General features: G+C 37.2%; 1 protein-coding gene across 7 annotated transcripts in view; it reads left to right on the top strand.

Annotated features, from left to right (window-relative positions):
* The window catches only part of ARHGAP24 (Rho GTPase activating protein 24), a 509,415-nt gene that overhangs the window by 386,983 nt on the left and 95,869 nt on the right, over positions 1-26,563 (top strand). The window contains exon 2 of one of the 7 annotated variants that reach the window (XM_032332782.1): positions 25,923-25,966. The exons of the other annotated variants lie outside the window; for them this stretch is intronic. The gene's annotated coding sequence lies outside the window, so the exon portion shown is untranslated. The remainder of the gene's footprint in view (positions 1-25,922; positions 25,967-26,563) is intronic. 7 annotated transcript variants of the gene reach the window in all.

Consider the following 26,563-nt stretch of genomic DNA (forward strand, 5'->3'; position numbering starts at 1 on the left):
TCCTGCTTGGAGGGGAGCCTGCTTCCCCCTCTCTGTCTGCCTGCCTTTCTGCCTACTTGTGATCTCTGTCAAATTAGTTAATTAATTTAAAAAAGAAGGAAAATTAATGACTCAAAACCAAGGTCCTACGTTGATAAAAATAAAATGTAAGGCCTCATATGAAGATATAATCATAGAAAATCTGAAGAATTAAATAAGGATTGAAAGAGGAGTTAACAAAATGTATCATGTTTTAAATGTGTTTGATGAAGATGTAGGCATACATTCTCAGAAATACTGCATTATACTATTGTGGTCATTAATAAATTTTTTCATTCACTTAGTGAGTCCATCAGAGTGTGATGTCTAGCTGGCCGTGGGATCCAGGAAACATTTTACAAAGATTTTCCAAGACAATGTAGAGAGTTCCTAATAGATGGCTAGAATGTAGCGACAGAGAATGTAGAGGGACAATGCCAGTGTCAAATGGCATAGAATCATCAGATGATTATCCAAATCCAGCAACTGGTATGAGGTCCTGGAGTAAAACTAGAGTCTCCAATGAGAGTTAGTCAGGAACAAAGCAAGATTTACCCAGAACAGACTGGAGCCCAGCATGTTATGCAAGACATAGTTCAGGACTGCGTAGCTGGTGATCTCTGCACTGGAGCTGTCATCTGGTAGAGGGAGAAAGACCTTGCTGGACAGACCCTAATTGGTGAGGAAAGACATTGAGGATATTTAAACACTCTCTGCCTTGTGTTTAAATGGTCTGGGTCAAGCAAATCAGCAGGAATTGTTCTAGGAAACAAAAAGATTTAAGGATGAAGCAATGAATGGGACTGCCACATGTCCTTTCCTAAGCTTATCATTGAATTTGAGGGCTTGGAGAACTCTGCCTACAAAAAAGTTTGGTAGGTCTCTTTGGAAATTTGCAAGAAGAGAAACTTCAGGACGGAGAAGTGTCCCATATGGCCGGAAGGGTTTATGAACAGGGTTTGAAGAGATGGAGAGAATTTTGATAAGTTTTGTGTTTTCAACTTCGGCTGAATATTATAATCCACTGGACCATCTGGATTGCTTATAAAATATGTTAGAGTAAGTTTCCTTTCCTTTTTTTGGTGATTCTAATATGCAACTAAGGTTGAAATGACACTGTGATAGAAGAGATTTTCAACTAGTGGGAATGTGGTGAGCAAAGACCCAAAAACAAAGAACAGAGCTTATTCATGGGCCAGTGCCATCTAGTTTTGCTGGTGCAGGTTCTAGGGTACACTTGCTGAGGTGTTATATTGGGGAAGGAAAATAATACATTATTATACAAACAAAGAGGTCCAATGTCAAAGCCTTGAGAAACTAGCTAAACTAGGAGAAATGAGGAAACCTAGACAGTATGAGGTCTGTGAGGCAAGAATGGTGAGAGTTTAGAGCAATAATATCTCCACACAGTGAAAAACCCAAACACAAAAATAGACAGACGTCAGGAAAATGTAACACAAGTTCGGAAGCCATCCAATCTTTATTTTTTCCTGCATTTTGGTCTTATATGCTTATTAAGAATACTAAACCTGCTTATTCTAGTGTTATTCCATGTTGATCTCTAGTTTTCACATGCTTAATGAAAAATACTGTACTTCGTGAAAATACAGTATTTAGTGAAAATACTGTATTTAGTGAAAAATACTGTACGCAATCTCTTTATTTACAAAGTAGAGATTAAAACAACAAAAATCTTTGCTCACTCAAACTCCTGTGGTTGTTTTGAGGCCAAGTATGTGAAAGCTTTGTTTATAGAATCTGTTCCCTCAAAAAATAAGAAATGGTTAAATCTTGAGTGAGAACGTGTAGGTTAGGTCATAACTGACAATAACAGAAAACTTGAGTATTCGTTTTATTAACACTGTCAGCTTCCCCAATCATTACTTAGTGAATTGGCAATTCTGATTTATTTTCTATAGCCTCCTCCTCAAAGGTGTTTTGCTCAAACTTTCTCAAACAAATCACTTTTAGGCACTATCTGGTCTTAGAAGATTCCAATCCATTCAAACAAAAAGATGCTGAAAAGTTAATGAGGGAAAAAAAAAAATTGTGCCTATTTTGACTTTAAAGACACTGGGACTGTAAGCCACTTCAAAGCCTGTCTTTTAATCTTCTCATTGTTGAGCCCTTTGTTGTGAGGGGACAAGGGGGTGTGATTTTTATCCCTGTAATCAGTTTCTGTCAAGACAAGCTTTCTAAACATTTGTTAAGGGGGAGTTACAGAAGTATTATGTGTGGTCACTAGTCTCTCACCCTTAGCTGATAAAAGGAGATGAGTGTCAAGTCAGCAAACCCCCAGTCTGACTTCGCTTTCCTCTGGGGTCCAGAGACTAACCCGCTCCGCAAACACACCTATCATGAAGGAAGATTGAATTTGAAATTGTCAAGTTGTGCAGTGTTTTATTTACTTCTAAAAGATATGGAAGGTAAAATCATTGTGTTTTTTTTTCCTCATTAGAAATATTTGGAAGCTTTGATTAAGAAATCTTGGGGATGGAGTTGGGAGTTTTGAGTTTAGAGATTGTTGGAGCAACCACACTCCTTATTTTGGAGTCTTGTTATTTCAGTCTACTCCTGGCTGCTTTCACAAATAAATTGTGTGGATACATATAATCTCTAGAATGAGCTACTTTCTACACAGTTGAATCTGGTGAAAATGGGTTTGAAAATTGTAAAATTACATGGGTACTTTATGTCTGTCAAGAAACACAAAGAAACCCCAAGACTGGCCTGAAATTACCATGTAGAAGCAAACAGGGAAAAAAGTGAGGCTGAGGGGTACTTTTCTTATTTAAGGCAAATTGCCTTTCTTTAGCATTTGGATTTATTCATTATTAGCCAACACATTTTAGGAAGACATTTTAGAATTTGGGTTCTTTGTGGTACGTATTAGATCCGTTATGATTCCTTTTGTAAAGTTTAATGTTTGTGTATGTGGTTTTGATTATAGTGTTTTAAGTTAAGTGCTATATAACTCTCTTGGCCTTTTACTTTTGTAATCCACATGGACAGCCTAATGTAGGCTTACATTTGCTTCTGGAAACTTGGTACCTATTTATAGATTTTTTAAAAAATACTTGTTTTTATTTGTACCCCTTTTTAATTATGCTTTTCAGGGATCATTTTTTACAATTCTGATTTCTAATGCCTTTCCCATAGAAACCTGTAAATAACTCTTAACTCCTAACCAGTTTGAGGGTTTTTATTAACTTTCTCAGAGAATGCAACAATACATTTTTAGAATTTTCTAGATCATCTTTTTGGGAAGTTTTTCAGTGTTTCTAAAATATAAAAACTTGAAATATAACAAAAACATATATTAGCTGGCTTATAAAATAATGAAAATATAAATAGTTAATAAAAATTCACAGCACTATTATTATCAGTTGTCGAATGCATTGGGGAAACAGCAGTTTTTCTTGACTCTTCCACCTGTTTCCAAATATTTGATAATCTCTGATGTGTAAAACCAGAGGGAAAACTAAAATGGTACATTGTTACGGATAGTAGAGGGGTCATTTCTTTTAATATTGGGCTCCTTAATTGTCTAAAACTAGAGTTAGGGTAATTATGTCAGTTGATATTTTATTGATTGTCTTTTCTGCTTAAAGAGAGCAAAGTGGTGGATAATTGATGTACTGCCTAGAATGAGAATTCCTCATTTTGAGAAATTTGAAATGGGAGTTGTAATCAATTTCATTGTTGTACTTGTCCAACAAATTAAAGATAAATATTAATCAGAGTCACAGCATCACTATTCTAGTGCTGTAGAGAATTTTGAATCATCTTATGCTATTTCAAAACACCTTCAGGAGGTTAAGTTCAGATTTATTTTTAATTTAGCAGCAGCTGAACTTGGAAGTAGTTCATTGTGTAAGGGCCAAAGATACTCTTTAGCAAACGTTTTTAGCAAAAATTTAATGATTGTCAATGCCCATTCTCTGACAACACAATTTATTTATTATAATGTAAGTTTCACAGAACCGTCATAAAACATTTTTACTAAATGAAAGAGAAATTATAGCTTGGGTTGCTAAGCTGATTCATATACACAGCGAACTGCACTGCTCCATGGGTAGGAAAAATAAAAACTTCCCTTTTTAGTTATCATCCTGACTCCAGATTTGCATTCTTGTGACATGTAAAGGTGAGCATTTTAGAGATGAGCAATCAGTGCCCCAGAAGATGGTCCTGCAAGCCTTTATCATCACAGACAGAGATTGTGTGTCTTTTCTAAAGTCATTGCTAAAATTGGGTCTTGAGTTTATGCTGCTCAAACTGATTGGGGAGAAGGAATGATAAACAGTAATTTGAGGTTTATTTTCTGAATGGCACTTTACAGTTGATATGTATTCCTAGAGCTTTGGAGGTATTAATTGCAAAGCGTTTTTGCTTCCAAATGGGCAAATACATTATAAAATGAAATCCTGTCATAAAGAAGCCAAAATATTGAGGCTAGACCACATCCATTTTTTCCCCTAAGAGATACAAATAAAACAGTTGAAATAGCCCTGTATGCTCCCACGGATCTGAAGATAGTAGTTCATATATGTTTTGTGGTAAGATAATGTCTAAACACGAGTGGCTCATGGACAGCGTAACCATTGTACACCTGGAGTTTATTGGTGGCCACTGCAGAGACAGTAACAGGTTTTATCATGTAAGCTGCTGACCTTTCCTCTCGTGACCCAAGAGTATCTTGGGTCATACAGGAATTTATAATTTTCCCTGGATTGCATAATGCATGTTGACTGAATGTTGCTTTATGAGAGAGAATAGTCTTTTTCTATAGTCAGTTGTACCTGGGCCCAGAGGAAGCACCATGCCCCCTCCAACCTTCTTCATGTAAACCAGTGGCCTTTCTTTCTATTCTCTACCTTCCTTCCCCTTACCTTTCACCCCCTCTTCTTTATATGGGCACGAGATCATCTATCGGTTAAGATTTCATGTATTTTTTAAAAAGCTATCTATCCTATTCTTAATTTAAAAATTAACATATGTTTTTATGGGACACATGAGTGGCTCAGTCCATTAAGCCTCTTTTTTTTTTTTTAAGTTTTTATTTATTTATGTGGCAGAAAGAGAGAGAGGGAGAGCACAAACAGGCAAAATGGCAGGCAGAGGGAGAGGCAGAGAGAGAAGCAGGCTCCTGTTGAGCAGAGACTCTGACATGGAGCTTGATCCCAAGACCCCAAGTCAAGACCAGAGCGAAAGGCAGACACTTAACTGACTGAGCCACCCAGGCCCCTCAAGCCTCCAACTCTTGATTTCAGCTCAAGTGGTGACCTCAGGGTCATTGGATGGAGCCCCACATGGAGCTCCTCACTCAGCGGGTTGTCTGCTGGAGATCTTCTCTCTCCTTCTCCCCCTGCCCCCCATCCTAAAGTAAAGAAGTAAATCTTTAAAAATTTTTTTTTAAAAATTGATATTTTTTTAAAAAAAACTATTCCCCTAAGTATAATGAAGTAAGTCCTTTTTTGTGTGCTCTTTTTCTCCTGAGACCCTCGTTTGATTTTTTTTTTTTTTTGGTGTGTTTCAGTGTATCTGGATTTAAGAAAGTTCTATTTTTATTATTTATGAGTGATGTTTATAGCTTCAGATGTATTTTTATTGCATCGAGTTAATTGCTTTGAGCAGCAATTGTTACAGCGGTCAAAAAAATTAAATCTCTGTCTTTTAAAATTCTGACTAGGCAATTGTTTCAAGAGGATGAATAGCTTATATAATTCACCCAGAAAAATCCCAGAGCTTTTATTTAAAAGAAAAATGTAAGCTCTGTCTGGATATAGAGTAATATTATAACTGGGACTTTGATTCTCATTCCTACTGAGAAAGTGTTTACATTGGGTAGTAAACTGCAAGATGGAGAGAGAGGCAGAATTATCATATTTATGCAAAGTGTCACTTGTTTATGCTAAGTGCAGATAAACTACAAATTTCTATACCTTCCTAATTAGCAACATTGTAATTAATGTTCTTATTTCTAGATGAAATAATGTACTTCAGGAGATGTCTCAATAATTTACCAGGGATCATTATTTCTTTTTAAATATAGGACCTCATGGGAAATGAAAATGAAAATAAAATACCTTTCATTCCGCCATCTGCTAGGCTTAGCTGCATAGGATAGTGTACAACGAGGTTCCCTGATTGAAATGTCAGGAACTTCGATAACCGCACGCCTTCTTTCAGTGGCCAGTTAGCGGCTTGTCTGCTAGTGTTTACGGAGCAAAATGGATGGAATGCCAAGAGAAAACACAAAGTATCCAATTGGTTAAAATCCTGCACATTCATTCTCCTGAAGTTTACACAGCAAGTGAAATGGCCTGTTTGATAAATACTGCCATGCCTCCTGATACTTCGATCCTTTATAGCTTATAGTAGCAAGGGTGGCCCCAGCACAATATTTCTTAATCCCCCTGTATCCCTTGTTCATACATAAATCACCTGCGCCCTGGCGGAATCTTGCACTGACCCTCTAAGACTTTTATTGCCGTTCCATTCATTTTTTATTACCTCTTCTTTCTTCGTCTTCTTTCTTTCCTAAATCCTTGAGCTGAAAGGGGCTTACGGGTTTTCATTTTCTTGTAAATGATGTATGTCTAGTTTCTTCCTCACCACGTGCCAGTGTTGTGGGAAAGCAAAGCTTCCCTGTTATGAAAAGCCGGCCTAAGGGAATGAACCATTGGACTGTTGACAGGTCTGTTGGGGACAATCAGTGTCTTTCCTCCTAGCCATCCGTTAACAATGACACTTAATCCTTAGCATTTACTGAGTGCAAAGTAGAGGTTGTTAACTATTTTATTACCAGTCGCTTCCTCCCCATGACTTCCCTGCCCCTAACTTTCCGGTCACTGTTCTCTTCCTTTTCCCCTCTTCCCTTTTGTTTTCATTTTTGCTTTTGGTCATTGAACAAAACCCTTACTGAGTTCTCATCATCGTGGCAGAAGTTTTGGTAGAGGCCCAAGATACAAAGCAGACTGCATCATTTTTCCTGCATTAAAGGAACCCACAGCCTGATAGGGGAGACAGCTGTGTGGCTCAGAATGGTAATATTCTGTGAATTTGGACTGTGTGGGAGGTGTGAACAAATATGGTCGCAGAGAAGACAGAGATTCAGTCCAACTAGGATGGTGAGAAAACTTCACAGAAAGTGAAAATTTCTAGGTAGGTCTTGAAGCTTTAACAAATTGTGCAAGTAAATAAAGAGGCATAGAAGGAAACTCATAAATAAAGGCATGTTCAGGCAATGGCAGCTGGAGTGGTCTGCCTGGACACATAGGGGGAGAAGAGTAAGATTAGGATTAAAAAGAGGACTGGAACTAATGTAACATTGTGTATCACTTCTATTCAAATTAAAAATGAAATTAAAAAGGGGGGTAAAAACAAAAAGAGGACTGGAAATGGGTTTGAGGGCAGATTTTAAAGATTTTGTGTGTCTCTAGCATGGGGACCTTATTCTCTGATGGTGGATTGCTATCAAAGGTTTTTAATCAGAGGAATTATCAAATTAAATCGCTGACATTTGCTTGTAAAATCCATTAGAGCAGGAACGTTTTGTTTCATTCACTTCTAAAGCCTTGTAACCCAATAGGCAGGCACCAGTAAGTACACATGTAACAAATGCATAACAAAAAAGACTGCATGGGGTCAGTGTGGTGGGGAATTGCTGAGGGGAGCTATATCAGAGAAAGGGGCACCAGGAGAGTCAGCCGTGGTCATCTGGGTGAGAGAGAATGACAGACCACACTAGAGCAGGGTGCTTCCTTTTGGTGGGAAGTGTGAACTGGGGAGAGATTTTGGAGGTAAGATTAGCAAGACTAAGTGACCAATTAGGTCTGGGACCTCAGCAGGGAGGTCAAAGAGTTGACCAATGGGACTTGAGTAATTTCCAAACAAGATAAGAAATGCAAGAGGAAATGCAAGTTTGGGGTGATACCGATCATTCTTATTTGAGGGTGTTCTGTTTGGAGTCAATTTAATAGCTCTTTCACCTCCATGAGTACTGAAGATGGAAGATTAAGAACTGTCACAGGGTGAAAAGCCAAGTTTAGAGGAGTAAGTGAGATCCGAAAGAGGCTCACATAAGAGGCCACTATTTATGGAGAAGATAGAGGACGATGATGTGCCAAAGAAAGAGGATGAGGAAAAACAGCCGGAAAAGGTTTCACGGAAAATGTATTTGGTTTGCTGTCTTCTCTTCCTTTTCCTCCATGACCAGCATTCTTCTGTTAGTCTTCGAGGCTCACCCACATCAGGCAGCATGACTGACAGTGGAAATGTTGCTCATCTTCCTGTGCAACTCTAGGTAAAGTTGAATCACTTAGGGATTTAATGACAGCTGATGACTAAACCCCACATTATTCATTAAAATATTTACAGGCAGGAGACAAAACAGAGAAATGGTGAAGGAATCAAAATATAGGACATCATTTACTCGTCTTTTGCTGCCAGCTCCCTTAGCTTGCCATGGAGAATTTTACATTGGCAAGTTTAGAACCAGAACTGGCACAGCCCATGGAAATTTATTCATGCTCTGACTAGTTTCTCATGTTAAAGGCATTTATCCCAAAGAATATCACCTGGGTTTCAGCCAGCAGGACACTCAGAAAGACACATGTAAATGAGCATGGAATTCATCCCATGCACTCTGAGCAGCTGGGTTTTTTATCTTTTTTTGTTTGTTTTCCTGGAAAAAATTCTTTGTAGGGGAGTCTGTGTGTGTGTGTGTGTGTGTGTGTGTGTGTGTGTGTGTGTGTTGGCAATTACTAATGTGGGATGTTTTGAATCAGTGTTATATGGTAGAATTCATACTTCTAATTCCTTCATACTTATTCAGGCTGGCCTCTATCTGTACCATTTTTGAAATCAGAGATGATTCTAGATACAAATGGTACAGTGTATAGATGAAGAGTATTATATGGGAATTTTGCTTTTAGTGGCATATGGAAGACTAGTGATCAGCAGCTCAGCCTCAGAAAGCTTAGTGCTAGACCATTTGCATCTTATTTCTTAGCATTTTGCTATTGTTTCTAGGCTGCCTGCCTGATAATATGGAAATTTAATGCCAGTTCCCAAAACCTGTCTGAAAGATTTATAGGTCATTTTTCTCTTCCAGAGGTTGCATGTAGATCTCAGTGTGTAGTGATCAATTACCTTAATTCCATGGTAGAGAGTATTTCAATGTAAAGTTAATGGCTTCTGTGACTAAATCCATAAGAATAATTATTTTATTGGAACAAAAATGCAAGAACAAAAGGAGCTCCTACTCCTAAGTAAGCACGTACTTCTTGATATCAGGTAGAGCTAAACAAACAGAATATTCGGTGGGATATTTAAAACAAATTACTAAATTTTAACAAAGTGATCCAAATATAACAAAAATATTTGCTGTGGTTTATTTTGTTAACATTATGTTACCGATATCGTTATGCAATTGTCAGGTTAATATTACCTTTTTTAGGTTTACTGCTAGTTTTTAATTACTTGCATATTATTGTCCTTTTTAAAATAATTTTCTCCCTCAGTCTTGAAGAATCTTCCATCTCTTTCTCTTGTGGCCATCTCCTCCCAAGAAAACAGTATGTGGAGTGTTTTGAACACTTCTCTTCCAGCTGTGTTCTGGAAAGATTAGTTTCCTCTCCCCTAGCAGTGTTGTCAGAGAATTTCTTTGTAGAAGTGGCTCTTGGGTAGGATGCATCCAGAACGAGATTGCTTTTCTTGAAGTTTTGTTTGCATAGCAAGCACAACGCATTTATTTAATTGTTTGTTTACTGGAGACAGATAGGACGAAAGGTTCTCTATCCCAAGACATCTTGCCTCTTTACTACTTCCTCTTCTGACGCTCTGAGGCCCAGCAATGTTCTATGCTTTTCGGTTGTCCTCTCAGATCGCAATGTTGCAATTGTCACTATTCGCTTCTGCTTGGAGGAGCTCTTTTGAATGTCGGTGAAATGCAATGTCTTCCCATTTCTCAACTCAAAAGTAGATTGGTCTGGATTGCCACTCAAGATAGTCTGTTCTTGTCACGACCCAGCTTGCGAATATACCCCATGAGTCCTGGCCAATGGATTTCTTTGAACCCTCAAAACCTTTCATGAGATTTGGTTTAAAATCTGTTTTAGATTTTATTTTGTGTTTATCAAAATCCTCTCACCTTAGGCATTGTATATGTACTATACTGAAGGTACTCTGAGGAGAGCGCCTTGTATGCTACACTACACCATTCCTTTCTCTTCCTTAGCAGTCACCCATTCCCCTGCAATGGCCTTGGCTGTCTCAGTCTTCCCACAGGATGAATCCTCTCTTGAAAGAACGTCAGCTGACACTTTCAGTCAATCCCAGCTCCCGCTCTCAGTCTGAATACTAGTGTGAACGCTGATCAGTTTTCAGGGAAAGGCACTACCCACTTCTGGCAAATATTAATTCCAAAAACAAATGTGAGGAAATGTCACTCTATATATTACATACCAATAGATTTTTTTTTTGCTTATAATTTTTTTAATCTATGCTTTATTTGGAATTTATGTAAAGACTATATATGTGTACTAGCTTTCCTTCAACATAATTTATTGAGCATACTCATAAATGTAACCCCAACATATCATCAGGTTCAGTCATCTATCTATGGGCCAATGGTAAGGAATTACATATTATTATTCCTAACTGTGAAAAAGTAATTGATTTTATAATATAAATCAGATAGTTTACCACTATAAAAATAGCTAAATACCTGATGATGGATTGCTCTCAAAGGTTTTTAATCTGAGGAATTATTTTACATGGAGACTAAAATTTTACAGGGAATTCAAAGGGTGATCGACACATGTCAAATGACACAACTCAAACAGTCTAGTGATGAAACTGATGTCTTTATTTTTTTTTTTTTAAAGATTTTATTTATTCATTTGACAGACAGAGATCACAAGTAGCATAGAGAGGCAAGCAGAGAGAGAGGAGGAAGCAGGCTCCCTGCGGAGCAGAGAGCCCGATGCGGGGCTCGATCCCAGGACCCTGAGATCATGGCCTGAGCCGAAGGCAGAGGCTTTAACCCACTGAGCCACCCAGGCGCCCCGAAACTGATGTCTTTAATTCAAGGCAAGCAATCCACGGATTAAGGGAATACAGTGCCTCGCAAGCAGTAGAGGGTTCTTCCTGAGGGATCTGGGCTAACAGCAAGTGTTCTAGAACAGTAGAAACAACAAAGGGAAAGTAGGGTATGACTGGCGAGGTCAGGGAGTTTCTTATATGGCTGGCAAGTCCGGTTTTCCAGGATAAGGTAAACTAGCTGAAGCTGAATTGTAAAATAGTGATTGGTGTCAGATTTCCTCCAGTGAGGTGTTTCTTTTAAGTGCAGGCTGACTAGGGTTTAGATTTGTGATGCAGGCTGGGCCTCTGGGGAGGCCTCCATTCTGTGGGTCCCTATATACAAACTAACATTATCACCAACATTAACACTAAAGCCAGTAGCTTTCCCCTGCTCCTCCCTCCCTAAGGCTCTCATCTTACTGTCTTCTTACTTCTTTATCTTCCTCTCCACCCCATTCTTACACGTGTTCTTTCTCATTCTTTATCTTTATTTTCTCATTACTTATTCTTCTTCCTGTGTTTTTCCAATTTTCCTGCTTTTTATTTCAATGTGACGAACAGTCAGATTGATAGAACAAGACAGTCAAGTAACGAAGAGAATGAAATGTTGAGGAAGGGAAGAGAAAGTCTTGTATATGATGATGTGTTCACTGTGGGTTGAGGAGGGGGTAAAAATGGAGCAGGCATTCAACATATTTCCTCTCTAGCAATTTACCCCTCACATGTTCTGGGGGGTCGGTGTTTTGTTTGCTGTTTGGGGGTAGGGTATTAGGGGAATGGGAGTTTGTTGTCATTTTCTTTCATTCTGGGGAAAGGTCTCTAAATAAAATTGAGTCCAAAAAATGTCAAATTGCTACCATCTCCTTCAAAATCCTTTCTTATTCACTATTATTATTGTGCTTGTATTTGTTTTTGTTGTTAAACCAATTATCAGACTCCTGTCTGAAGAACAGTCAGTAGAGAGGAGCCATCTCCATTTCACACATGGAGAAGGTAGACTCAGGGAGTTTTAGCGACTTCCTGGTGGCACATGATGGCTGAGCACAGGGCTGTCTGATAAAACTTCAATGTGATTTGCTTGCATTGACAGCAGGATTTTACTCCTTGGCCCTTTACACAGACCACTAGAAACTCCATGCTTAAATGCGGGTGCATATCCCCTCTTCTTACATGCATGTTTATATCCATATGCCTTGCTCTTCATTGACTAAAGAACAAGGTAAGTGCCTCAGGCAGTCGCGGTGAGATCCCCATTCTGAGTAGAGTTGGTTTATAAATGCATTTGGTAAATCATTTAAGAAGAAGAATGTCACACTGTGAACATGAATAAAGACTGATGGACTCAAAAATACATCGAACCAGGATAGTCTAATCTCTGGCAGAGTTGGGATCTTGTTGGTTTGCTGCTTCTCATAAGAAAAGACAAACATCCAGAATAATGTAAAAGAGTTACTCTAAGGGGTGCCTGGGTGGTTCAGTCAGTTAAGCATCTATCTGCCTTGGGCTCAGGTCATGATCCCAGGGTCGTGGGATGAGCCCTAATCCCTGTGTGGGGCTCCCTGCTCAGCGGGGAACGTGCTTCTCCCTTTCCCTCTACCCCTTCCCTTTGCTTGTGCGCCCCCCAATAAATAAATAAAATCTGTTTTTTAAGATTTTTTTTAATATTTAAAAAAAAAAGATTTTATTTATTTATTTGACAGAGTCACAACGAGAGAGGGAACACAAGCAGGGGGAGTGGGAGAGGGAGAGGCAGGCTCCCCACCAAGTGCAATGCAGGGCTGGATCCCAGGACCCAGGGATCATGATCAGAGAGAAAGGCAGATGCTTAACGACTGGCCACCCGGGCACCCCAATGAATAAAATCTTAAAAAAAAAAGAGTAACTCCGGTTAGACTATTGGGAGTTTAATATGTGCATATCTTTTTTTAATGGCTTAGGGAGCATAACTGTTGAATCCTGCATTAAAAATATTAATCGGAAGGGGCACCTGGGTGGCTCAGTGGTTTAAAGCCTCTGCCTTCGGCTCAGGTCATGATCCCAGGGTCCTGGGCTGGAGCCCCTATTGTGCTCTCTGCTCAGGGGAGCCTGCTTCTCTCTCTCTCTGCCTGACTCTCTGCCTACTTGTGATCTCTGTCTGTCAAATAAATAAATAAAATCTTAAAAAAAATATTAATCGGATAACTTTTCCAGGAATGTTTTAAAGCACAAGGTTACCAGTAAATGTATTTAAAGTTAAAACTCTTTGCTTCATTTTGGGAACCTCTAATCTTTGGAGGGGAAAAAAAAATTCTATACTGCATAGATAGATTGAAATGCTTTTATAGAATGCAAATAAGAAAATAACAAAACTGTATTGGTGACCAAAATATATTTTTACCTCCCTCGCATTTGGGACAAGGTCAGTTAATCAGTAAATGGCTTTGGCTATGTTACAGGCACTATTCGGTAGGACTTTCAGTTCCTATCTTTGCTTTATTCACGTACTTCCAGAGGTCACTATTTCTTTACTTTGCTTTTAATTTTACTAGTATGCAGAAACAGAATCAACAAGGAAAAAGAAGATACAGAATTTTTTTTTTTTAAGGTGAAGGGCTATTGAGATAATATCCAGTGATAAAGAAATAAGGCAAAAATAATATTATGTGACAAAAATAATAGGTTCTGGAGACAAAATATACTTTGAGATATCATCTGGTCTACCCATGGGTAAAATTAAATTTAAACCAAACAGTAAGTTAAAAGTCTAGCTTCTTTTCAATGCTGTCCAAAGTCCCAAAACATCCCTGGACTTCAGCATCTGCACATGCAATATATACTACTATTTTTTTTAAAGATTTTACTTATTTATTTGACAGACACAGATCACAAGTAGGCAGAGAGGCAGGCAGGGTGGCAGGGAGGGGTGGGAAGCATGCTCCCCGCTGAGCAGAGAGCCCGATGCGGGGCTCAATCCCAGGACCCCGGGATCATAACCTGAGCTGAAGGCAGAGGCTTTAACCGACTGAGCCACCCAGGTGCCCCTATACTACTATTTAAAAGTAGTCCATATCCATCACCATTATTTTAAAAATGTGAGGAACCTCAGATAATAAAGGTAATCACAAAATAATCAAGGTCATACAGATATTAATGTAGTAATAGCCACTAAGTTTTACAACATTAAAATGGCTACCATAACAGATTATACGAACAAAAAGAATGTGTATATTTAAATGCGTGTGCTGTCCACTTTTCATTCAAAGCAAAACTAGACTAATCATCAAAGTTACTGACTAGGAAGCTTACTACAGTGTTCTATAATGGCTGCTTGACCATGTCCACCTGCTGATCAACGTATTTGCAGACAATCTGCCTTCCTTTTTATCAGTATGTTTTCTTCTCTGAACCATTCGGGATGCATTCAGCAACATTGGATGATCGTGTCCACTGAGTTTGGGGAGGAACAGATAGGCAGGAAGCACAGGTAACATGCATTTACATGCAAAACTAAGTAATGTGAGGAATTTAAATTTGCCTTATCCTGCAGATCTTTTTGTCTGCTTACACATTCTCTGTACAGAAGAAAGAGTGTTCCTTGTTCCACAGGTCATGAGATTTCTCCTGAGGCCCAGAAATGCTGAGGCTGGACTTCCAGATCTGATGTCTTTATATTGAACAAAATCAATCTTCCAATTCCCACTCGTGTTTGAATTTCATATTGTTGGTTTTTCTCTGGCAATAGTAGAAAAGGACAGCTTCCTCTAGAAAAGGATAGATACTCACAAAATAAATGTGTAATATCAACTGCATCCATCATCACTGCATTTGGGCTGTGGATATTTAATTAATTAGTCCATCTCAAAATTTGGTTAAAGCGGGGAACTACGAAATAATATACATATAACACAGACTTTTAAAGATCAATTTAAAACATTTAAATATAAAAATGCATTTAAGTATGAATGCATTTGCTAACTATGATGTGAAAATACATTCTTTTCTTTGAGTAGGAGTCAAATGATTGGTGTTCTTGTCTTTGCATGAGTTGTGCCTATAATGTATCACTTGTAATTTCCGGATTCATTTATACAACGTATATTTGTAAAGTAACATAAGCTCAGAACCCTTCTAGATTGTTATGATTTGTTTTTAAAATCAGGTCTGTTGAGCTATGTTTTTTGGGTGTGTGTGTATAATCACCATCTCTTGCCATACAACATTACAATATTAATAACTATATTTGCTAAGCTGTACTTTGTATCTCCATGACTTACTTATTTTATAACTAGAAGTTTGTACCTTTAAATCTTGTTTATCTATTTTGCCCATCCCCCCACCACCCCTCTGGTAGCCCCCAGTTTGTTCTCTATATTTAAAAGTCTGTTTGTTTAGTTTCTTAGATTCCACATTTATGTGAAATCAGATGGCATTTGTCTTTCTCTGTCTGATTATTTCATTTAGCATAGTACCATCTAGGTTCAAGCATTTTGTCACAAATGGTAAAAATCGAATTTCTTTTTATGATTGAATAATATTCCATTATGTATCTATGCATGCCACATCTTCTCTATGCATTCATTGTATTAATGGATATTTGGGTTGTTTCCATGTCTTGGCTATTACAAATAATGCTGCAGGAGCATAAGTCGTATACTTTTTTTAATCCGTGTTTTCATTTTCCAGTAGGGAGGTTAATGAATCATATGGTAGTTCTATTTTTAATTTTTGAGGAAACTCCATACTGTTCTCCACAGTGGCTGTACCAATTTACCTTCCCACCAACAGTGCATGAAGGTTTTCTTTTCTCCTTATCTTTACCAATATTGGTTATTTGTTGTTATTTTGATACTAACCATTCTCACTGGCATGAGGTAATTATCTCATTGTGGTTTTGATTTTCACATCTCTGATGGTTAGTGTTGAGCATCTTTTCATGTTTCTGTTGGCCACTTGTATCTCTTCTTTGGAAAAATGTCTATTCAGATCCTCTGCCCATTTTTAAAAATTGGAGTGTTTGGTATTTTGGTGTATCATATCAGTTTTATCAGTTTTTTTAATATATTTTTTATATTAGCCCCTTATTGCATAGATCATTTGAAAATATCTTCTCCCATTCAGTGGGTTGCCTTTCTGGTTTGTTGATGGTTTCTGTTGCTGTGAAAAAGCTTTTCATTTTGTTGTAGTCCCTATAGTTTATTTTTGGTTTTGCTTCCCTTGCGTAAGATGATAAATCTGTAAATATGTTGCTAAGGCTGATATCTGGAAGATAACTGCCTATGTTTTCTTTTAGGAGTTTTATGGTTTTGGGTCTCACATTTAGGTCTTGAATCCATTTTGAGTTTACTGTTGTGTATGTTGTAAGAAAGTGGTCAAGTTTCATTCTTTTGCATGTAGCTACCCCATTTTCCTAACACCATTTATTTTATTTTTTTTAAAGATTTTATTTATTTATTTGACAGAGAGAGATCACAAGTAGGCAGAGAGGCAGGCAGAGAGAGAGAGGAGGAAGCAGGCTCCCTGCTGAGCAGAGAGCCCGAGGCAGGACTCAATCCCAGGACCCTGAGATCATGACCTGAGCCGAAGGCAGCGGCTTAACTCACTGAGCCACCCAGGCGCCTCCTAACACCATTTATTAAAGAGACTGTCTTTTCCCCATTGCATATTCTTGCCTTCTCTGTTGTAGAGTAATTGATCACATACATGTGTGTTTATTTCTGAGCTCTATCCTATTCCATTGATCTGTGCATCTGTTTTATCCCAATAACATACTGTTTTGATTACTATAGCTTTATAGTATATCTTGAAATCCCGGATTATGTTACTTCCAGCTTTGTTCTTCTTTCTCAAGAATGCTTTAGCTATTCAAGGATTTTTGTGGTTCTGTACAAATTTTAGGACTATTTGTTCTAATTCTGTGAAAAATGCTAACTAGGGATTTCATTGAATCTATAAATTGCTTTGGGTAGTATAGACATTTTAACAATGTTAATTCTTCCAGTCCATGACTACATAAATCTTTCCATTTTTATCAGTTTCTTTCATCAGTATCTTATAATCTTTGGAGTATAGGCCTTTCACTTCTTCAGCTATGTTTATTCCTAGGTATTGTATTCTTTTTGGTGGAATCATAAGTAGGATTATTTTCTTAATTTCTCTTTCACTAATTTGTTATTAGTGTATAGAAACACAACAAAGTTCTGTATGTTAATTTTGTATCCTGCAACTTTACTGAATTCACTTATCAGTCTAATAGTTTTTTTGTTTGTTTGTTTGTTTTTAGTTCTAATAGATTTTGGTGGAGTCTCTAGGGTTTTCTAGATATAGTATCATGTCATCTGCAAATAGGGACATCTAAGATATGATTTTTAAAATCCATCAATCACTGTTGTTCTGTACACATCTAATTTAATGGTAATTTTATTTTATGTAAGTTCTATGTTGCAAAGCATTAAACTAGTTTTTATAGAAGTATCTCCCTTTGTTTCCACATCCACATTTGGAACACTTAGTATTGTATATACACAAAATAATATTTGTGAAAAGGTTCCTTGGACCATTTGTCCATAGGTTTTAGAAGGCCCTAAATGTTTTCATATCAAATAAGTTTAGGAAATGCTAGTGTATAGCAAGTTATGCAAGTTTCTGGCTATGACTTTTTAATGGCATCTATAACAAATAGAACCTACACAAATGGATTTGGCAACAAACACACCTTACCAAGCTGGTGGGAGTAGAAATTGAGTGGACATATAAGAAAGAGATTAGACACAAAATTTAGGTTGCTAGGAGTAACAATAAACTGTTTTACAGAGGGAAATTGAGAACATTGGTTATCCAATGCATTGATGAGATAAAAACAAGTGAAAAAACTCTCTTGTAAATTAGTTTTTATTATACCAAGACTGCAGAACTTCTGTGTCTTATAGGTATATTTGTTGAGGTATAGGTTATTTTCCTCATCCATAAACTTTGGAGTAAATTCTCCAGAATTAATCTATTCTGGATGGCATATAATCATTCTTGAGAGTCAATCTATCTTTCTTTCAACTCTTTTTGTGTTGTGTTTCTTTGTTTTCTCACTTATTCTTTTCATCTCACCACATTTGGCAATACTTCATCTATAACTTCATTTTTTAACTTATGAGTAAGACTACTGACCTCACTGAGGCTGTTTAACTTCTTGGGAGAACTCAGAGTAAAGGTGTTGTTAATCCCTTGTGAAAGAACACAAAATGCTCCAACAAGGGGTGAAGATAACTCCTACATGACTCTAAACTTGCTACACAACAGTACATTTTGCAATACAAAAATATGATGATTGAGTTACTTGAACAGGTCTTCCTACCAAGTCACCTACGGACAGTTTTGGTGTTGACATTCAAATGAGTGTACATTATGGTCTTATTGATTTGTAAGACTCTTCTTTGTCAACAGATTTGAGCCATTCATAATGTTTAATACAAAATGGGGGGTATTTGTGAAACTGAATTCCTCGGATCATTTGTCCATAAAGGGGAATAAATGCTTTCAGATCATTTAAGTCTAGAAAACGCTAGTGTATGTCAATATTTATTTATTTATTTATTTATATTTAGAGAGAGAATTTATGAACAGGGCAGAAAGAGGGGTAGAGAGAATCTGAAGGAGGCTCCACACTCAGTGTGGAACCTGACACAGGGCTTGAACTCACAACCCTGAGATTATGACCTGAGCCAAAACCTAGAATCAGATGCTTAACCAGCTGAGCCACTTGGGCTCCCCTACCTTTTTTTTTTTTCTTTTTTTTTTTTTTAATATTCTGATATATATTGCAACATTAAGGATCTCTCAGGGCTGGGGGTGGAGGGAGCGGATATAATTTTATACATTTCTCAAATTTTCTTCATCTGCAACTCTTCACTGCCCCCCAACCCCGGATTACCTATTACATTTTTAGGAACAAGAAAAATTAAAGCTTCTAAGCATTTGGCTAAAGAGAGAGGAATTCTGAGTGGAAGTACAGTAGCTGGTAGCAAATTATACTTTTGCAAATGGGAAGGAGGAAGGAAAGGTCAAGAATGGGGCAAGAATTGTAAAGGGAGACTTTATGGTTTTCAGAGTGGTTTAGTTAGAGAAGCCAAAGTAAAATTTGGTCTGAATAAAATTAAGTTGTTTCTAAGGGCGACTGGGTGGCTCAGTGGGTTAAGCCTCTGCCTTGGGCTCAGGTCACAATCCACCCCCCACCCGTCCCCCGTCTCTGCCTGCCTCTCTGCCTACTTGTGATCTCTGTAAAATAAGTAATTAAAATCTTCCAAAAAATTTTTAAAAAATAAGTTGTTTCTACCTCCCTTGAAATGTGTTCTTGTTAATAATTATTATCATTACCATGATGATTATATGGACCTTTCCATGAAAGTTGCCACTTATTTAAAGCAATGTAACCTTGAAGAAGAATAGTCCTGTTCTGTCATTGAGAACATTGAGCACAGTATCTGTGCCTTGCCCAGGGACAAGGGACTCCCAGGTGTCAGTAAAGTACTCAGTGCTTACAAACCTCAGTTATCCCATCTGTATAACAGACGTTATAAAACCTGCATTGCAGTGTTTCTGTGAGAATTAAATGAAATATGTGAAAAGACCAAGTACAATGTCTGGCATTTGGAGATATACTATAGCTATTACTCTTCTCTTTTGTTTCCATTCACAATATGCCCTCTCAGTTAGAACCAAAGCCTATAGTTTTAAAGACAAAGTTAACCTTTCACTATTTATGCATACTTTAACTTGCTAAGTACAGTCACCTTATTTTTTCTTGGGTACCAGGCAAATTACTGAACTTCTAAGAAGGTTATATTATCTAATTTGTTTTTAGCACTAGAAATGTGTTAGGAAAAAAATGGAAAAATAAATGATTTACCAATCCAAGTTGCAGACTAATCTAAGGTGTTTTTGTCTTTTTTTTTTTTAAAGTCACAAAGACCAGCCTTCATTTTAATTTGCAGTTACTCCCTTATTACAAAAGAAGTATGGGGCGCCTGGGTGGCTCAGTGGACTAAGCCTCTGCCTTTGGCTCAGGTCATGATCTCAGGGTCCTGGGATCAAGCCCGGCATTGGCATCGGTCTCTCTGCTCAGTGGGGAGCCTGCTTCCCCCCTCTCTGTTTGCCTCTCTGCCTACTTGTGATCTTTCTCTGTCAAATGAATGAATAAAATCTTAAAAAAAGAAAAAAAAAAAGGAGTAGTAGGAAAGTTATGGTGGTTTGTTTCTTGTCAGGATCCATATGGAAAACCAAGGAGAAACAAATAAATAAATAAATAACCAATAAGAGCCTTGAAACCATAAAAATTCTCCCTCCTCATGTCCTAGTTCCCTATCACAGAGTAAACTAGTTACTGTAGACATAATAGACACAATAGAACATTTGATAGGTGACCATATTTTTACAGTGTTTTAGAATCCTAAACATAATAGCATATTGAAAACTTGACGAGGATCAGTGACATTTGGTTAGGTGATCGTTTGCATTTTTTTTTAAAGGTTTTATTTATTTATTTGACAGATCACAAGTAGACAGAGAGGCAGGTAGAGGGAGAGGGGGAAGCAGGGAACATATATGGGAAAGTAATTGAGCCAAATGACTTACTGGTGGCTTTAACTTGACTATAGTACTGCTGTTTCAAGAATGTTCAGCTTGCAGCTAATTTGTTTGCTAAACAAGAAGTAAATATTTATTGTAGCTTTACTAACCAGAAGATGTGATTCCTTCTGTTGATAATCTGTTTACCAAACCATCAATGGCATTTGGGTTATACTGACTGAACCCTATTCTTCAGGACCTATTTAGTAGGTAACACTCCTGTTGGGGTAGATTCCTGAAGATATTTGAAATCTCTGTAAACTCAGCGCACAGGGTTAACAACTGAAACCTCCTGGTCTGTCTCATTTAGAGATTATGATATTTTCTTTCCCAGGAAGCTTTGTTTCCAAATGGTCACATTGAGTAGATCCAATGCCTTCACACATCTACATTCCAATGTAGGTTGACACAACGCCATAGTTCCCTGCCTCAAATAATCTTCCAGCTTCAGCTGGCAGCTTGTTTTTAAGGTTGGCTGAGAGAAGAAAATAAAACCTCCATGGTCTGGCAATCATGGTCTGGTAATCATGGGTTGTCTTTATTTGTAACATGCTCCCCTTGGGCTGGATCACAAATCTTTTTTTAAAAAGCCCATCAGTACTGTCTAGAACAGAATGCAAACAAACCCGATCAGATGTGACCAGGGTTTTGGAACACGATGAAAACTTTACATTTCTAGTTGAGCTGGGCTTTGGTGAAGACTTAAACCATATCCCATATCGTTGAGCAATTCTATTAAATGAAATTGTTTGCTTTCTCCAGTAAACAGCTGGTGTTCATGTGGGCTTTAGGAATAATCAACTGAGGATGTAATTGAGGTTTTATTGAAAATATATCTCCTTCTAACTTATTGAAAAGATCAAAAACATGGTGTTTAATTTTTTTTCTTCAATTAGAAACTTTGTGCACCTTATACTCCATGTAAGAAAGGGAAGCAAGGTCAAAAATCTTTTTCTAATTAACTGAACACTTTGATCTTTGGTCAAAAGCATGTAAAATCTAAAAATCTTCTGATATATGCGGGAACTGTGGTAATGCCAAGAGCACTGGTGTGCATTGGGTTGGATTTTACAGCAGCTGAACTACTGTGATTTAAAATGAGCTTTTATTTTTTGTTTTCATTACAAATCTTACAGTTTGTTCACCTCAAACTTCTTATATTGTGTAACAATCACATTGGGGTCTGTTTTTTGTGGAATGTAGTGATATTTGATGGTTTACTTCAGTAAATATAAAAGCTATGCAAAAAAATTACCATATAAGAGATATGCTTGAAAATTTCCACCAGTAGTGATGTGAAGAAGTTAATGTGATGTACAAATTCAAGGCTTTAAACAGCTTAGTTTGAAGCATTCTTTAAAACACACACCTACACAAACCAGGGTACTAACTAGGGTGTTTAAAACCTCAAAATTATACCTGAATTTCTAGGCTGTGTCCCCAGAGATTCTAATTCACTTGATCTGAACATGGCCCAGGCACCCCAAATGCTGACCACCCTCTCCAGATTTTATATGCACACCAAACACCAGTACAATATGGTGAGTGGCATTAAGAAAGAGAGCTATATTCCGTAAAACACAAATCCCTTGAGATGATTTGCAAAGAAAATTTCCATAGTCAAGTCGGGAAGGGACCCTCTGCATATTATCTTTTCTAGGAGTTTTAAAGAGTATTTCTAAATAGTTAAGACAGAGAAATCCTATGGAAAAGAATCCTGCTTAACTGGGTTTAACCTGTAGTTTCTCTGACGTATTTGATCCTGGATAACATTTTCATCACGTTATCTCTTACCAGACCATAAAACCTATTTATTCCATGATGTCTTTAAGCAATTCTACTAAATGAAATTTGGCAAGATCCAAATTGTTATTTACATGAGTACCATTTTATTTTTATTTTATTTTTTATAATTTTATTTTTTGTAGTGTTCAACAATTCACTGGTTGCACATAACACCCAGTGCTCATCACAACATGTGCCCTCCTTAGTACAGCTTTTTAATGCCATGCTTTGAGAACATGCAACTTTCAAGGCCACTGAGAATTATTTTACCTTTGTTGAGACCTATAAATGGAATGTTTTGATTACCTAACATGGCATCTAAAAATAAAGTACTGAAGATTCACACCATTTTTGTATGATTTATTTCCTTATTGCATAAAATAATCAGGATGAAAGCAAATAAAAAAAAATAAAGAAAAAAGGTTTGTTTCAGTTTTAGGTGACAGTATCCTGAAAGGAATAATGGTTATCTGAAGCTTAACTGCTAAAAACCCTCTTGTCACAATATTGTTGAATTGACATTTGTAAGCAAATGCATTTTGTTGGTGAATGATCTTTTCACATTACAAGACTTTAAAAATAGACTGGTAAAAAAAAAAAAAAAGAAATGATAAATGCTTAATTGTTATTGTTACTTTTAATTGGAGAATCAAACCTAAAATATACTCAGGAAGTCCAGAGACTTTGTGAAAATGGATTACTTGATTTTTTTTTTAATTTGATGTAATATATTCAAAGAGGTTTGGAATATATTTAATTTACATTTTTCTTCCATAGGAAAAAAATACTAGAGAAGGTTCCGGGTCTGGAGGTAGAAACTGAGTCACAATTCTAAGACAGGAAGCATTTCCATAGCACTGGAAAATATCATCAAAAAAGGAAGGCAAAGAGTCACTAGTTTTATCTTCCAGAAAAGAAGAGAAGGGAGGGTGATTTTTTAACCAACATCTTTTCAGGTTATGTGGGCCAGTCTCTACATAAGACCCTTTATGAACATTACTTCATTTGGATAAAAGAAATTTTCTTCAAATTCTTTTATACTGATAGAAAAGATTATCTGTTGTTTGGAGTGATTTAAAAAAATGAAGTGGGGGCACCTGGGTGGCTCAGTGGGTTAAGCCTCTGTCTTTGGCTCAGGTCATGATCCCAGGGTCCTGGGATCAAGCCCCGCATCGGGCTCTCTGCTCAGTGGGGAGCCTGCTTCCTCCTCTCTCTCTGCCTGCCTCTCTGCCTACTTGTGATCTGTCAAATAAATAATTAATTTAAAAAAAAAAGAAGTTGTGATAATGAACTTTGATATACTAGATCTATATCCATGCTTTCCACTCTTTCCCCGTTTTTCTTCCTTTGTCTGCCCCAGCCTCTCTTGTTTTAATACTTTCTTCCCTATTAGAAATTACCCCTGTGTTCTTCACTCAGTGAAATTCCCTGAAAATGTTAATACATAAATGAAGAGTGATGCCTTCATGTGTTCTGCGTGGCGAGAAGACTCCCTTGCATTTGGTTACCCTTGAACAGCAGTCTTCTTCCCAAGCTCATGCTGAACGTTAGCGTACTGTTGTGCCTTATTTCTAAACACATACGAAGGGCATTTTACCTTAGATTAGAATGACAGCAGGACTGTCAGAAGCAATTACTACCCCCTCATATTTAGTGAAGCAAAGCAAAATAAAATGTAATATGTCTGGTTTCAAGTATGTAGATGATGTGAGATTGTGTACATGGATTACTTCTCACATTTGATTCACCTTGGTTGGTTTCATGATGCTGTCACCTGGGTGCCAATTAGTATGCTGGACATCTGCCAGGAAGGAGCTGAAATGAGGTCATCGGCTTATTTCATCTTGGCACCAAGGTCACGGCTAAGCTGTATTTAACCTGGTGCTAGAGGCTAAAGACATTGTTTAGTCCCGGAGCTGTTTTTTATATGTAGGAGTCTTATAATAGAGAATATGTAGGCTTTTTTTCCCCCATTTTTTATACAAAAGAAAAATAGTGAAAAGCTATCACAGATATTTCAGAATTATGGCAACCACCACTAGCATACAAAGTACACACTATAGATTTGTCCAGCATACTAAAATCCGTTCTTCATGTAAGGAAGTTGCTTCTATCACTCTCTATTGTTTCTCATAGTCAGATAAATGGTGACAACCATGTCATCTGGAAGGCAGGGAGTGTGGTTACATGGCAGAAATGGGGGTTTGGAAGGAAGGTGCTAGTTTGGGTTGACAGTATCCAAACTAACAGGGTCAGGACCATAATAGTGATACTGGAAACTAAGGCAAAAGAAAAAAAATCAGTAATAGTGATCCTGCCTTTATTTTGATATTTTGCTCATTATAGGTTTTTATATGAATTTGTTCTTATAGCATGTTATTAGAATAAAAAAATAAAAGCAAAATAAAATGCAAAAAAAGTTATTAGAATAGCATTTATCTTGATTACCGATTATTTTGGTGCTTCTTAAATTTTGAGCCAATCCAATCTTGGTTCTACCACCTAACATAAGCTGAAAACTCAGAAGATTTGTGGAAGAGTATAATGTAATAAAAAGCACAAAACTGACCCCATATTCCATGCAAGTAAATAATAGAACCCCAAGATTTGTAATTTTTAGCACTGAGAATTTTTTGTGCTTAATATTGGTCATTAAAGTTATGAGCATTGCTAGAAGTCATAATAGATTGATTCACAGCCTAAATTTCATGCAGGGAGGGATAAGGGAGGGGTGGTTGCACTATGTAAGATTTGGGACCTATATTTAAACAGGAGCCCATATCCAAGGCAGATTTCCCTCATTCTATTCTTTAGGAATCAGAGAGACATTTTTATTATTTTTACTTTAAATAAGAAGAATGTTAAAGTTCTGATGGGAGAGTAGATATTGGTGAAAACGGAGGTTGAATATGCATGCAGGGAACTTTTTTCATTTTCATTGTAGAAGTAAAATGAATAGAAAATTGTATCTGATATGCAAGAAGTCTTGCTTGCTGAGACACTTGCTATGAAATAAAGACTCAGCCTTGGCCAAACTCGGAGCTCCTATAATGGATTTTCAAAATCTTTGAAAAAGATTTTCAAATTTGCGCCTCTATAGTTGTTAATATATTCCTAATGTTAATATATACCTAGGTTCTAAGAAAAAGGAAAAGCCCCCCAGTGATCAGCTTATCATTTGTTGTTCCTATAGCTGCCAACATAAATATTGATAGCCTCACACATCTAGTTTATTTTATTTAAAATTTTACATGTATTTAAATGTTCGATATATTTTTCTTACCTGAATCACTTTCTGAAACCCAGGTAGACATATCTAGATGAATTCAATGAAAAGAAATACTATGTTGATATTTATCAAGGATCCTACACTTAATATTCTTTTTGAAACTGACTTCCTGGATGATTTCAACATTATATATTTTTTTCTTTTCTAGAAGCTCATTCAGAATTCCTGGCTCATTCAGAATTACCAGTAAAGGTGTGCACATGTGTGAGAATTATATGTATTAAGTATATGTGTGTGTTTGTATGTGTATATGTGCGTGTGTGTGTGTGTGTGTGTGTGTATTTGTGTGAGTGTAAACATAGTATTTACCCACGATCCCTGGACTTTTGTCAGAATTAGGACTTAGAGATGCATATACTTGTTAATTTCCCCTATAAAGTGACACACCACTTACAAACAAGAATTGTGACTTCATTATCTTTGTATCAATGGCTCTTAACTAGTTTGGTGCCTGCCATGTAGTGTTGCTCGAGATGAACTCATCCAAAAAATGATGCCTTGTTTCTATTATCCTTATCTCAGAGATCTTCTAATAATAGAGCAGTTACTTGCAGTGAACCTGGAAAAAGAAGGCATTGTGCAAGAAGAGCTAAGAAAGTCTCAGGAAAATGGAACAAAAGAGGATGCTTGGGGCACCTGTGTGCCTCAGTGGGTTAAGCCTCTGCCTTCAGCTCAGGTCATGATCCCAGGTCTGGGATGGAGCCCCGCATTGGACTCTCTGCTCAGCGGGGAGCCTGCTTCCCCTTCTCTCTCTGCCTGCTGCTCTGTCTCCTTGTAATCTCTCTCTCT

This window comes from Mustela erminea, chromosome 2 (assembly GCF_009829155.1).
Source record: "Mustela erminea isolate mMusErm1 chromosome 2, mMusErm1.Pri, whole genome shotgun sequence".
Classification (NCBI taxonomy): Eukaryota; Metazoa; Chordata; class Mammalia; order Carnivora; family Mustelidae; genus Mustela; species Mustela erminea.